This window comes from Oryza sativa, chromosome 12 (genome assembly GCF_034140825.1).
Source record: "Oryza sativa Japonica Group chromosome 12, ASM3414082v1".
Classification (NCBI taxonomy): domain Eukaryota; kingdom Viridiplantae; phylum Streptophyta; class Magnoliopsida; order Poales; family Poaceae; genus Oryza; species Oryza sativa.
The window spans coordinates 9,757,323-9,771,246 of record NC_089046.1 but is presented as its reverse complement, the minus strand read 5'-3'; positions in this window follow the sequence as shown (position 1 = coordinate 9,771,246).

Here is a 13,924-nt window from a genome sequence, read left to right as displayed (position 1 = left end):
ACTCCCCCGAGCTCCCTCTCTCGTTTCCCACATTTGCCACCCTCTCCCGTGCCCCTATCGCCGCCACACCTAGCCGCTGCCGCTACCTATCTCCGGCCGCGCGCCGCCGCCGCTAGAGCCGCCGCCGCGCCGCGCAGTCGCCGCCGTCGTGCTCACCGAGCCCGCCCGCACCTCTGCCGCCGCTTCGTTGCCGCGAATCACCACCGGAGCTCCGATTCCCTCGCGCCGCCGGTGAGCTTGCCATTGTTTCCATCTCCAGCCATTTCTCCTCGCCGTGCCGCGGCTCCTCTCTTCTCCCTAACCCCTTCACTGCCTTTTCCCAGGTCGCGCCGCTCCCGTCCGCCGTTTTCCGAAGTGCTGCCACCGCTCATTCCCTCCCGCTCCGGTCGCCGTCCCTCCGGTGAGGACTCCCTCCCCCTCCCTTTTCTCCCCTTCCCGCGTGCGCCGCCGCCTTTGGCCGTGCCACCGCCTTTGGCCGTGTCGCCGCTCCGGCCGTCCGCCGCAGCCTTTCGCGCCGTCCGCCGCCGCCTTTCGCGCCGTCCGCCGCCGCCTCCCTCCGCCAGTCGTCGCCATCGGCAGCCGCGCGCACCGCCGCCGCTCGCCATGGCCGGTCGGTCGGCTTTGTGCCGAGCCAAGCCGTGCCTAGCCGCCGCCCGCGCTGTCCGATCGGCCTCGGGTCGATCCGGACCGTCGGTCCCGTGGACCGGCGGTGGACCACCTGCGTGGTCCCGGTCCACGGTAGACCAGCCACCTTGTGCCGCTGCCAGTGGGGCCCACTTGCCCGAGCCCCCTCTTCCTCCCCTTGTGCGCTGACAAGCGGGGCCCACCTGTCGGCGCAGCCGCCCCCCCCCCCTTGGATGACGTCAGCCCTGGGATTTATTGCGCAATAAATTGATTAAGGACATTTTCTTTATTAGTAAAAACACAGTTTATCTTCTAAAATTCATAAGTAATTCATCCGAGCTTCGTTTAAGTCTATTCAAGTCTCAGTAAATTCATAAAAATGCAAAGAATCCATTAAAAATGGTTTTGTTTCCTGTTTCAGTAGTCTTATAGCATGTTTTGCTTGTGTGCTTTGTTTGTCGCGTAGATTTCGGCCATTTCATCGATCCGCAGTTTCTCAAAGACGTTGCTGAGGTCTCATCAGTGCGAGAGCAAGGCAAGTTATCCTTTACATTTGATCATATTGTACCCAATTTACAAACACCCTGCATTTCTATTAAATGTTGCACTCTTTTACAATGTCATGTGGGATGGGTCCTATTACTCAGCCATATATCATTTACCATATGCCATTGATAACTGGGGTATCAAAATGATTAGATGTTGGTTTAGGAAATGCTCAGCCATGCTTAGTTATTACATAGACTTTGACTATGAGCATAGTTCTGGATTGGTGCCACCGCAATGGTGTTAGTTATTTAAAATACACCGAATGGTGGGTTGTGGGTGCATGGTTTTGCTGGTCGCACCCATGGCAATTAAGGACCGGTTCATAGGAAACCCTGGGAGACTTACCGTGCTTACCACAAGCGGGAGTGGGTAACTGCTTGATCTGAGGTATAGCTCAACCCTTTCCTAGGCACCGGTGGCGAGGGTGGGCGTGATGGAGTTGGGTCGGCCGGGGTGTCCGGTTGTCCAGCTGCCTTTTGAGGGGTGGGGGTGAAACCTGTCACACCCTAAAAATCCAAAATGTATAAATTGTTGTTTAATTGGAATTTTTAGAAATGATTTTAAAAGCCTAGAAGAGAAGATCTAATTTTAATTAATAAATTCCAATATAAAATGGGGCCAGATAAAATTTCATTAAATACTTTGCTTAATTCTATAATTCCTAGATTCTTCTGGGATTTATTTGAGCTAAGGAAGTATTTTTAATAAATGGAATTGCATTTCATGAATAATTTAAATTGAAAAAGGATTTTAAAAGTCTCTTTTGGCTTTGGGCCGAAAGTCGGCCCAAAACCTTCTCTCTCTCTCCCCAGCCCAAGTCGGCCCAGTCCGTAGCCGAGCCGCCTGCGCGAGCGCTCACTGCCGCTGACAGGTGGGTCCCGCCTGTCGGGGTCGTCGTCAACCTCCAGCCGCCACCGGCCGAAACCCTAGCGCCGCACCGCCGTCGTCTCCTTCCAAATTCGGCCGCCCCTTTCCTTCTCCGGTGAAATCAATAGAGGGGAAATGATCTCCGGGATCTCCTCCACCTTTTCTCTTTTGGAATCATCGTTTAAATCGCTTTGGAAGTTCGTGGATTCGAGTTCGATTCGGATCGGCCTCTCTCCTTCGAACCCTAACCTTCCATCGCGTCGCCGGTCGCCGTGGGCCTTCGCCGCCGCCCTCCAACCCCTATAAAAGGATCCCCAAGCCCGTCGCTACCCGCCGCCACCCTTGCTTTCGCCTCTCGCCGTCGGTAGCGTCCTAGCACCGTGAGACCTCGCGCCGCCGTCGTTGCCGCCGCTCCAGCCGTGCGTCGCCGTCGCTCCAGTCGTCGCCGTCGCTCGGGAAGGCTGCCGTCGTGGTCGCCGTCGCGTCGCCGTCCTCGTCCACCCCTTCGCCGTCGCTGAAGACCGCCGGAGCACCGTCGCCGTCGTCAAGCCGAAGAGTGCCGCCGCTTCTTCCTCGACGCCGTCGCCGTCCGTTGATCTTCCGCCGCCGTTTTGGTCACCGGTGAGTTCGCCGCGTCGCCCTCTACGTGCTGGTGCCCTCCGTTCGCGTCGTCGCGCCGTCGTTCGCCGGCGAGTTTGCAAGCCCGAGCCGCCGTCGGTGGTGACGTCACCGCTGACGTCATCATCGTCGTCTCTCGTGGTCCGGCCGTGGACCGGTCGATCTCGGCCGTCCGTTTTGGATGGAAAGATCTCGGCCGTTCGTTTCCGTGAGCCGCCACCGTGCGCCCGGTCCACCGCAACCCTAGCCGCTGACGCAATAATTCCCTTTTTCCTTTTCAAAAATAATTCATTATTGCGTCATAATTCAATTAAAATCCATATAAGTGATTTAAATCGATTTAATCTTTGAAAATTCATAACTAATTCATCTTAGCTCGGATTTAGTTGGTTCAAGTCTCTAAATTTTTCTAAAATTGAGATCTACATGTTAAAAATATCCACATGTACTGTTCATGCTTGTTTATATGCTGTTTTGGTGATTTTGCTCTTTTCTGTTTAGATTCCGACGTTTCCGGAGAGTCCGTTTTCGCAGGGGAAGATTTTGAAGAGTTCCAGGGCCAGCAAGGCAAGTCACACAGATCCCAAACAACCCTTTGAGCATGTTGATCCCGTTTAAAGCTATTGTTTCTATTCAACTATTGCATTTATTTTCGAATGTCATTGGGTGGAATTAACCTATTGTTTGTTATAATCCTTTTGTTCTTGATTACTTTATTCCTTGATACCTTGGGTTTTTATAACTTGACTAGTTGGGCTATATATATATTGGTTCAGCTAGATATTAGATATGATTGCTTAGCCATGCTTAGAAACATTAGCACACTATTGGGATAACTTATGATTCACTATTATTTAATGATGGCTTAATGATAGCTCACGATGGCCAATCGTGATTGGTTAATTAATTACTTGCCAACTAAAACTTGATAATGGTGGGTTGTGAGCACATGGTTTTGAGAGACATGCTCATGACAATTAAGGACCGGTTCACGAGTTTCGGTTGTGAAACATTAACCGTGCCAACCACAAGCCAGCGTGGGCAACGGCTTTACCTTTTGTATAGCATGGTTCATTGCGGAGCACCAGACTGAGAAGTGGCGGAGATAAGCCCACGGGGGTCGCTGGGGAGTCCATGCCTTGTTTATAACGGGGTGATTATGATCCAGGAAAGGTGCCCTGTGGTGGATTGTGTTGTGCGAGGGGTATTGTCACAGCTCCTTTCCGAGGTACCGTGGTGGTATTGAGGCACATGGTGACATGTTGTGGGGCTGTCTTGTGGGTACAGTGGTACACCTCTGGCCAGAGTAAAACTATTCGAATAGCCGTGCCCGCGGTTATGGGCGGGTCTAACAATGTCTTTCGTGATTAGTCTCACACCTCTCATCATGATAACAGATGCTATAAATGGTAATAATTTGTTTAGCTCCTGGTTTGGAATGGTATATTCCTGGTTTGGAGATAGATCTGTACAGCCGGGTATGGTTGTTCAGAATGGTTGGGCCTATACAACAGGGTATGTTGTATAGCGTTGGATTAATAGTGTTTAATTATTACTTAACCGTTTTATTAAATTCTGAAATGTTTATTAAATGTTGTTTATGCAAATGAAACCCTACTATGCCATCCTTTGGTATCCTGTGCACTTGCATATTTGCTGCGTGACTTGTTGAGTATGTCATATACTCACCTTGCAATCATTCATCAGAGGAAGAGTTCTACAATGATGCTGATGGTGTGGAGGATTAGGTGTAGCCCTGGTCAAGCTGCCTGTGGAGTGGAGCCGTCTGCGCCGTTTATCTTCTTTCCGCTGCTTAGATCTTTATTGATTGAGAGGAACTATCTACCTCTGGAATGACATTTTATTCGCTTATTAATTAGAGTAATAATTGTACTCTATTATCAATTTGTTATTGTGTGCCTCGGCTGATTCCTGGACGAGGGTTCACACACATGTAAGCGTTTGGAATTTTGGATAGAAATTCCGGGCGTGACAAAACCTTAGCGTGGTGTGGATGGTTAGGGAAGGGTTATGCGGAGGGTCTTGTCACGATTTCCCCCTTTGCAGTATCATGGTGATACTTCGGGGCATGGCGACATGTGTGGAATCGTGTCTTGTGGGTACAGTTGTACACTTCTGGCCAGAGTAAAACTATTCGAATAGCCATGCCCGCGGTTATGGGCGATCAACCAGATTCACCGTGATTAGTCTCACCCCTAGTTTAGCTTAATAAACTGGTGTAGTTCAGATGGTTGGTTGGGCCTGTTGCAACGTGGTGTAGCGTTGGACAGTGTTTGGTTAATATTGATTAATTACTATAACTGTTTTACTGCTTTCAACTACTGTTTTTAAATGCCTACTTTGTGCAAAGAGCCTTTAGCCTCCTTAGGTTATATCCTGCATCATACCTCCTCTTCCGGTATAACTTGCTGAGTACAGTGGGTAGTACTCAGTCTTGCTATCTTTTCCCCCACACCAGAGCTGAAGATCTTCCTAGTGGGAGGTGTCTTACCGAAGTTGGTTTCGTCGCTGGCATCAAGGATTGCCTGTGGAGTGGAGTCGCCCCGCTGCAGAAGTCAAGTTTCCAAGTCTAGCTCGTTTTTCTTTTGCGCTGCATTTGTAATCTTTTCCATTTTTGTAAGACGTGGATCTGTATGTCAACAATTGTCGTTTGTGTACCCTGGCTGGTCCTGGACAGGGATTTAATGCACATTCAGCTTCGAAATTCTGGTTCGTGAATTTCTGGGCATGACAAGTTGGTATCAGAGCCGAGACTGACCGTAGGACAAGCCAACTGGAAACCTAAGAGCCCTCTGAACCCCTTTTCATATGCATATGCCTTTTTCACTTGGATTTGTTTCGGGAAAATTTTGGGTTTTGCCTCTTTGGTTTGTGGGAAAAATCTTGGTCCTTCATTCGGATCGGATCTTTAAAATTAGCTCAGTCTAGGGTTTTAGTAAAATTTTATTTGGAGTTTATTTGACAGTCAGTCGGGAATCTATCAGGTGATATGCATTAGGTCGTGTCTATGTTCGATGGGGCAATTTTATGCGCATTATTTTCTATGCATCTAATTTATGCATTAATTTATTGTTTAGTCAGTTGCATTAGTGTCTTTATCTGGGTTCATGAAAAACGTTCTATGCATAAAAATCAGTCATGCTAGGTTATTTATTTGAGTCATTTGTTGCTTTGTTTAATTTGGAATTTAGCATGAATTGGTTCTTATCCCTTGTCTACTTTAGATGTCAGTCCTATCCCTCGATTGCAATCGCCGCTCCGAGCTTCAGAGTCGCCGCCCTTAGTTTTATCGTCTTCTTAGTTTTGTTTGCTTGCTAGTTTCCGTGCTTAGGTTTGTTGCTTGTGGGTTAGTTGGCGGTCGATATCATGTGTGAGTGGTATGGCTGACTTAATTAAGAGTTGCGTGCCTCTTTTTCAGTGTTTTAATCAAGATTAAGATAATTGCACCTAAATTTATAAGAAATATTAGTTTCTGAGCCCCCTGTTTTTCTTCCTTTTCTCATATTTCTACCTATCCCCCTTCAGATGGTGAAGACAAGGAATGGTTCACGTGACTCTAGCAATGTCAGTGGCAGCGAAGAGCAGATTAGTGGAGCACGTGCCAACAGTGCATCTGACAACAGTCCATCTCCACCGCCCGAGAACCCAACGATCGCTCAGGTGTTGGACAATCAGACTCAGATGATGTCAATGATGATGCAACAGATGCAACAACAGTACCATCAGGTGTTGCAGCAGGTGCAGCAGCAAGCACAACAGCAGCAGCAGAACCTGCAGTTTGGTCTTCCACCTCCTCAATCCAAACTGTTAGAATTTCTCCATGTCAAACTGCCCACTTTCTCAAGTACCACCAACCCAATCGAGACCAACGACTGGCTTCATGCTATTGAGAAGAAGCTGAACCTTTTGCAATGCAACGACCAAGAGAAGGTTGCTTTTGCTACACACTAGCTGCAAGGTCCCGCTTCTGTTTGGTGGGACAACTACGTGGGGACCCGTCCAGCTAGGACAGAGGTTACCTGGGCAGAGTTTTGTCAGAGTTTCAATAAAGCACAGGTTCCCGAGGGAATTGTGGCACCAAAGAAGAGAGAGTTCCGTTCCTTGCAACAAGGAACCAGAACAGTTATAGAGTATTTGCATGAGTTCAATCGCCTCGCGCGCTACGCTCCTGAGGACGTGCGCACTGATGCCGAGAGGCAGGAGAAGTTTTTGTCGGGTCTTGATGATGAATTGACCAACCAGTTGATCTCCCGAGATTATGAGGACTTTCAGAAGTTGGTAGACAAAGCTATCCGTCAGGAGGAGCAGGGTAACAAAATGAACCGAAAAAGGAAGGCATCTTAGTTCAGAACTTCCCAGGGGAACAGTCAGAAGCCTCGCTTCACGATGGGACATCAGGGTGGACCTTCCACCATGATTATCCGGCACCATCGTCCTTACCACCCGGACAATTTCAACAGCATCAACAACAGTGGCAGTCACAGAAATAGTGAGCAGCACAGCCTCAACCCTACTCCAAGTCCACTAATGATTCCAGCTCAGTCAGTTCAGTCAGCTCAGCAAGAACAGCCCAAAAAGTTTGGAGAAAAGCCCGAACTCTGCTTCAATTGTAACGAGCCTAGACACATGGTACGTATGTGCCCGAAGCCAAGACGTGCCAGACTCAAGTTCGTTCAGGCCCGTGTCAATCATGCATCTGCAGAGGAGGCGCAGTCAGCACCAGAGGTTATATTGGGCACATTCCCCGTCAACTCGACACCGGCAGTAATATTGTTTGATTCTGGTGCAACTCATTCCTTCATTTCCAAGCGTTTTGCTGGTGCGCATGGGTTATCTTTAGTGAAGCTTAAGATACCAATGCGAGTTCATACTCCTGGAGGTGGCATGACCACAACTCACTACTGCCCATCAATGACAGTTGAAATTCAAGGGTTGATTTTTCCAGCCAACCTCATTCTTCTTGAGTCCAAGGACCTTGATGTCATTCTTGGAATGGATTGGTTGACACGGTACAGAGGAGTGATTGATTGTGCTAGCCGCACCATCAAGTTAACCAATGCGAAAGGAGAAGTGGTAACCTTCCAGTCTCCAGTGCCGCAGAAGCCAGGGATCAGTTTAAACCAGGCTGCTGGTGAAGAACAAGAGGTAGCAGTGGAGAAAACCACTAAGAAGTTGGAGGATATTCCTATAGTCAGAGAGTATCCAGAGGTTTTTCCGGATGATCTGACAACAATGCCACCAAAAAGGGATATCGAGTTCCGGATTGACTTGGTACCTAGAACTGCACCGATCCACAAGAGGCCTTACAGAATGAGAGCCAACGAGTTGGCGGAAGTCAAGAACCAAGTTGATGAACAGTTACAGAAGGGATACATTCGCCCGAGCACGTCGCCTTGGGGTGCTCTAGTTATCTTTGTGGAAAAGAAAGATAAAACCAAAAGGATGTGCGTCGACTACCGCGCACTCAATGAGGTCACTATTAAGAACAAGTATCCGTTGCCAAGAATTGATGATCTGTTTGATCAGTTGAAAGGAGCTACTGTGTTCTCTAAGATAGACCTACGATCAGGCTATCACCAGTTGAGGATCCGCGAAGAGGATATTCCAAAGACAGCATTCATCGCTCGGTAAGGGTTGTTCGAATGCACAGTTATGTCTTTCGGACTCACTAATGCACCTGCTTTCTTCATGAATTTGATGAACAAGGTGTTTATGGAATTTCTAGACAAGTTTGTCGTGGTTTTCATCGATGACATACTTATCTACTCCAAGTCCGAGGAAGAGCATGAGCAGCATCTCCGACTAGTACTTGAAAAGTTAAAAGAGCACCAGCTATATGCCAAGTTCAGCAAGTGTGACTTTTGGCTTAAGGAAGTTCAGTTTCTCGGTCACATCGTGAATGCTCAAGGAGTAGCTGTGGATCCAGCAAATGTGGAGTCAGTTACCAAATGGACCCCACCAAGGACAGTCACTCAGGTTCAGAGTTTCTTATGACTTGCGGGCTATTACCGCCGTTTCATTGAGAACTTCTCTAAAATTGCTAAGCCAATGACACAGCTATTGAAGAAGGAAGAAAAATTTATCTGGTCTGCTGAATGCAATAGGAGTTTTGAAGAACTCAAACGACGGTTGGTGTCTGCACCAGTCTTAATCCTGCCTGATCAGACGAAAGTTTTACAGGTCTATTGTGATGCATCTCGTCAGGGGCTAGGATGTGTGTTGATGCAGGATGGCAAAGTGGTTTCTTATGCTTCATGGCAGTTGCGTCCTCATGAAGGCAACTACCCGACGCATGATCTGGAATTGGCCGCAGTTGTTCATGCTTTAAAGATTTGGTGGCACTATCTCATCGGTAACCGTTGTGAGGTATATACAGATCACAAAAGTCTAAAGTACATCTTCACTCAACCTGATTTGAATCTCAGACAGCGAAGATGGTTAGAGCTAATCAACGATTATGATATGGGAATACATTATCATCCCGGCAAGGCTAATGTGGTTGCAGATGCCTTGAGCAGGAAGAGCTACTGCAATGTTGCATGGGTAGAGCAACTATGTTGTGAGGTTCAATGTGATTTGGAACATCTGAACCTTGGTATAGTTGAGCACGGATTCGTGGCTGCCCTAGAGGCACAACCCACACTGGTGGAGCAGGTTCGCATAGCTCAAGCAAGTGACCCTAAAATAGCAGAGCTCAAAAAGAACATGAGAGTTGGAAAAGCCCGAGGTTTTGTTGAGGATGAACAAGGAACAATCTGGATGGGGGAAAGATTGTGTGTACCTGAAAACAAGGAGTTAAAGGACTTGATAATGACAGAAGCTCATCAAACTCAGTATTCCATTCATCCTGGCAGTACCAAGATGTACCAAGACCTCAAAGAAAAATTCTGGTGGGTCAACATGAGAAGGGAAATAGCTGAATTCGTCGCACTCTGTGACGTTTGCCAGCGAGTAAAGGCAGAACACCAAAGGCCAGCAGGTTTGCTACAGCCACTTCAGATTCCAGAATGGAAGTGGGAAGAAATCGGAATGGATTTCATTACGGGTTTGCCCAGGACGTCATCGGGGCATGATTCTATTTGGGTAGTTGTTGATCGACTCACTAAAGTGGCTCACTGCATTCCGGTGCATACTACCTACTCAGGGAAGAGGTTAGCAGAACTTTATCTGACAAGAATCATGTGTTTACATGGGGTACCTAAGAAGATAGTGTCTGATCGAGGGAGCCAATTCACTTCAAAGTTCTAGCAGAAATTACAAGAGGAATTGGGAACCCTTCTGAACTTCAGCACTGCTTACCATCCACAAACAGATGGCTAGACCGAGCGAGTCAATCAATGTCACGCCCGGAATTTCTATCCAAAATTCCAAACGCTTACATGTGTGTAAACCCTCGTCCAGGAATCAGCCGAGGCACACAATAACAAATTGATAATAGAGTACCATTATTACTCTAATTAATAAGCGAATAAAATGTCATTACAGAGGTAGATAGTTCCTCTCAATCAATAAAGATCTAAGCAGCGGAAAATAAGATAAACGGCGCAGACGACTCCACTCCACAGGCAGCTTGACTAGGGCTACACCTAATCCTCCACACCATCAGCATCATTGTAGAACTCTTCCTCTGATGAATGATTGCAAGGTGAGTATACGACATATGAATTTTTGAAGATTTAATCGGATTAAAACACTTATATAGATTTTAATTGAATTATGACGCAATAATGAATTATTTTTGAAAAGGAAAAAGGGAATTATTGCGTCAGCGGCTAGGGTTTGCGGTGGACCGGGCGCACGGCAGCGGTTCACGGGAACGGACGGCCGAGATTGATCCATCCAAAACGGACGGCCGAGATCGAGCGGATCTACGGCGGCTCACGGCAGACGGCCACGATGACGTCGGCGATGACGTCATCACCGGCGGCGACTCGGGCGGCTCGGGCGCGCATGCTCGCCGGCGAACGACGGCACGACGACGCGAACGGAGGGCACCAGGACGATGCGGGCATCGCGGCGAACTCACCGGTGACCAAAGCAACGGCGGAGGATGAACGGACGGCGGCGGCGTTGAGGAAAAGGCGGCGGAGTCCTTCGGCTTGACGACGACGGCGATGCTCCGGCGGTCTACCGCGACGGCGAAGGGGCGGACGAGGACGGCGGCGACTTGGCGACCACAATGGCGATCTTCCCGAGCGACGACGACGACCGGAACGGCGGCGGCGCACGGCTGAAGCGACGGCGGCGACGGCGGCTCGAGGTTACACGGCGCTAGGGCGCTACGGACGACGAGAGACGAAGGCGAGGGTGGCGACGGGTAGCGGCGACACCGGGGATCCTTTTAAAGGGGTTGGAGAGCGGCGGCGAAGGCCCACGGCTGCCGGCGAAGAGAAGGAAAGGTCGGGGTTCGGAGGAAAGAGACCGATCCGATTCGACCTCGAATCCACGAATTTCCAAAGCGATTTAGAGGATGATTCCAAAAGAGAAAAGGTAGAGGAGATCCCGAAGATCATTTCCCTTCTATCGATTTCACCGGATCGGGAAAGACGCGACCGAATTTGGAAGGAGACGACGGCGGCGCGGCGCTAGGGTTTCGGGCGGCGGCCGACGCGAGGAAGACGACGACTCCGACAGGCGGGCCCCACCTGTCAGCGGCAGCGAACTCGCGCGGGCGGCTGCGGCTGCGAACTGGGCCGACTTGGGCCGGGGAGAGAGAGAGAGGGTTTTTGGGCTGACTTTCGGCCCAAAGACAAAAGAGACTTTTAAAAACCTTTTTCAATTTAAATTATTCATGAAATACAATTCCATTTATTAAAAATACTTCCTTAGCTCAAATAAATCCCAGAAAAATCTAGGAATTATAGAATTAAGCAAAGTATTTAATGAAATTTTATCTGGCCCCATTTTATATTGGAATTTATTAATTAAAATTAGATCTTCTCTTCTAGGCTTTTTTTAAAATCATTTCTAAAAATTCTAATTAAACAACAATTTATATATTTTGAATTTTTAGGGTGTGACAATCAAATACTAGAGGATATGTTGAGAGCCTGTACGCTTGACTTTGGTGGAGCATGGGACAAAAGCTTGCCGTATGCTGAATTCTCTTACAATAACAGTTACCAAGCTAGTCTGCAGATGGCACCGTTTGAAGCACTGTATGGATGGAGGTGTCGTACTCTGCTCTTCTGGGATCAGACAGGGGAACGCCAGTTGTTTGGTACATAAGTTTTAAATGAGGCAGAAGAGAAAGTCAGAGCTGTCAGGGAAAGATTGAGAATCGCACAATGTCGACAAAAAAGCTATGTAGACAACCGCCGAAGAGAGCTCATTTTCGAAACAGAGGATTATGTGTATCTCCGTGTCACTCCGCTCAGGGGAGTACATCACTTCCAAACCAAAGGAAAGTTGGCACCACGCTTTGTGGGACCATACAGGATCTTGGAACGTAGAGGTGAAGTTGCTTACCAGCTTGAGCTTCCCTCCAACATGCTTGGCATCCACAATGTGTTCCACGTCTCTCAGTTGAAGAAATGTTTGAGAGTTCCTGAGGAACAGGCAAGTCCGGATCAAATCGAAATCCAAAAAGACTTGACGTATGTGGAGAAGCCGACTCGTATCCTCGAAACTAGCGAGAGAAGGACCAGAAACAAAGTAATCAGATTCTGCAAGGTTCAGTGGAGTCATCACTCAGAAGAAGAGGCCACCTAGGAAAGAGAAAATGAGTTAAAGACCGCCCATCCGCACCTCTTCACCAATTCTTCCGAATCTCGGGGTCGAGATTCCGTTTAAGGGGGGGTAGGTTTGTCACACCCTGAAGTTTCCCCCCCTTTTCTTGCTTTAAAAAAATTGGTTAAATAAATTGCCCGAAGAAATTATCTTAATTAACCTAGAGCTAAATCCCTAATTAATAAATGCATTTAATAATCGAATTCGGCGTGGTGGAATTTTTCTTGAGTTCCCCATGCTCCAATACATTAACATGATTTTTAGTGGAAATTTTCAGAGCCTTGGAAATAATTTTAACCAATTAAAATTGAGCAAGTGCAATATTTTTAGTCCCAGGAAAATCCTTTTTCTCTTTTTTCTTTTCTTTTCCCTCCTTTTTCTTTATTGGGCCGTCGGCCTATCCCTCTCCCGCAGCCCCTTCTCCTTGTGGGCCGGCCCAAGCCGCCCCTCCCTCCTCTCTCGGGACGCCGACAGGTGGGCCCCACCTATCGGTCGTCTCCTACCTCCGGCCGTTGGAGCCGGAGCTCCAACCGCCGCTGCCGCCGAAACCGCCACGCCGCCGCCGTTTCCCGCCTTCTCCGCTCCACGTCGCGCCTCCACTCCGCGCCCACACCTCGCGCTCACGTCGCCGGCCCTCCCCCGCTTCTCCCGCCCCCACGCGCGCCCGAGAGTGGGCAGGGTTCAATTTGAATCCCCCTCTCTCTCTTCCTCCCCACTCCCCCATGTCGCCGGCCAAATCGGCCACCTTCCCGGCCCCGTCCGCCCCCTCCCGCACCTTTAAATCACTCCCCCGAGCTCCCTCTATCGTTTCCCCCATTTGCCGCCCTCTCCCGTGCCCCTATCGCTGCCGCGCCTAGCCGCTGCCGCTGCCTATCTCCGGCCGCGCGCCGCTGCTGCTAGAGCCGCCGCCGCGCCGTGCAGTCGCCGCCGTCGCGCTCACCGAGCCCACCCGCACCTCTGCCGCCGCTTCGTTGCCGCGAATCACCGCCGGAGCTCCGATTCCTTCGCGCCGCCGGTGAGCTCGCCATTGTTTCCATCTCCGGCCATTTCTTCTCGCCGTGCCGCGGCTCTTCTCTTCTCCCTCACCCCTTCACCGCCTTTTCCCAGGTCGCGCTGCTCCCGTCCGCTGTTTTCCGAAGCGCTGCCGCCGCTCATCCCCTCCCACTCCGGTCGCCGCCCCTCCGGTGACGACTCCCTCCCCCTCCCTTTTCTCCCCTTCCCGCGTGCGCCGCCGCCTTTGGCTGTGCCGCCGCCTTTGGCCGTGTCGCCGCTCCAGCCGTCCGCCGCCGCCTTTCGCGTCGTCCGCCGCCGCCTCCCTTCGCCGGTCGTCGCCGTCGGCAGCCGCGCACGCCGCCGCCGCTCGCCATGGCCGGTCGGTCGGCTTTGTGCCGAGCCGAGCCGTGCCTAGCCGCCGCCCGCGCCGTCCGATCGGTCTCGGGCCGATCCGGTGTCAGTCCCGTGGACCGGCGGTGGACCACCTGCGTGGTCCCGGTCCACGGTAGACCGGCCACCTTGT